Here is a 1,445-nt window from a genome sequence, read left to right on the forward strand (position 1 = left end):
GCAAGGCCACGCGAGCGGCCGGGCCGGGCCGGGCCTGTTCCTCCCGCCGGCGCGCGGCTGCGGGGAAACCCTCGCTCGCCCGCGGCTGCAGGAAGTGCCCTGCCGGGGGCAGAGCCCAGCCCAAGGGGATCCTGAGGGGCAGGCTCTGTGGCGAGGCAGGTGTCTTATCAAGGGCTGTATTGAAACTGGAAGCGGTTGCACGGACATGGGGAGAAGCTTAGCAGCTTGGAAAGGAAACGCACGGTCTTTGGGTAGATGTGGTAGCGTTTAGTTTCCCAACTATTTAGTTGATCTATGAAAAGACACCAGGTTTACCCAGCGAACCTTGCATGAGTGACCGGGGCCTGCTCAATCTGGGGGGCACCCTGTCAGGCAGTGCACCAGCTCTGCTGACAGCATCAGTGTCGGCTGTCAGGGGGGACCCCAGCCCCGTCGAGGGTTATGTGTGCCCCCGTGCTCCCCCTACCACTCGCCTATGGAGCCGTGTCTGCCTGGGCCCTTAGACCAACACGGCTACAACCAGTGCTCCTGACACAAATCGGGAGAAGCTTTCCCATTAGACAGGAAATACAAGGTTCTTTGGGCAGATGTGATTTCTTGTATTGGACCCAACTAAATGGCTGGGAAAATAAAAGATATCACATCTAAGTGCCTATTTAGTTGGTCTAATACAAGAGATGCATTTACCCAAGGAAGTGTGTCTGCCTTGGGCCTTAGACCAACCCGGCTACAACCAACGCCCCGACACAAAACTTTCCAGTTTGGAAAGGAAATACAAGATTCTTTGGGTAGATGTGATATGTTTTATTAAAGCAACTATTTAGTTGGCCTAAATAACTATTTAGTTGGTCTATCGACTATTTAGTTGGTCTAATAAAAGATACCAGATTTACCCGAAGAACCTTCCTATGTCCTTAGAGCAGGGGTGGGCAATTATTTCGGTGGAGGGCTGCTTGCTGAGTTTTGGCAAGCAATTAAGGACCACATTACAGGCAGCCAGGGGCAGATAAATATTAATTTTCGAAAAATTTAGAGACCCTATGGGCCAGATAGAACAGCCTGGCAGGCCGCATTTTGCCCACCCTTGCCTTAGACCAACATAGCTACAACCAACACCCCCAACACAAATAGGGAGAAACTTTCCAGTTTGGAAAAGAAATGCAAGGTTCTTTGGGTAGACGTGATATCTTTTATTAGACCAACTAAATAGTTGGGAAAATTGGTCTTTGCAAGCTTTCAGACATAAACACCCTTCTTCATGCCTTTTTCTATTTTGCAGGCCTGAAGAAGGGTGCTTGTGCCAGAACCTTGCAAAGAACAATTTTTACAACGGCTGAGGTGGTCTAAAAAAAGATATTGGATTTACCCAAAGAATGGTATCTGCCTATGTCCTTAGACCAATGTTAGAAATATTATTAAAAATGCATTATCAATAGCAGATTTAG

The 1,445-nt window shown here is 48.7% G+C and overlaps 1 protein-coding gene across 1 annotated transcript in view; it reads right to left on the minus strand.

Moving 5' to 3' along the window:
- The window catches only part of RP9 (retinitis pigmentosa 9 (autosomal dominant)), an 11,574-nt gene extending 11,214 nt beyond the window's left edge, over positions 1-360 (minus strand). Inside the window, exon 1 of the mRNA XM_019538368.1 lies at positions 316-360. The gene's annotated coding sequence lies outside the window, so the exon portion shown is untranslated. The remainder of the gene's footprint in view (positions 1-315) is intronic.
- Between the last annotated feature and the right edge of the window lie 1,085 nt (positions 361-1,445).

The sequence above is a fragment of the Crocodylus porosus genome, unplaced genomic scaffold (assembly GCF_001723895.1).
Source record: "Crocodylus porosus isolate Cpor-Errol unplaced genomic scaffold, CroPor_comp1, whole genome shotgun sequence".
NCBI lineage: Eukaryota > Metazoa > Chordata > Crocodylia > Crocodylidae > Crocodylus > Crocodylus porosus.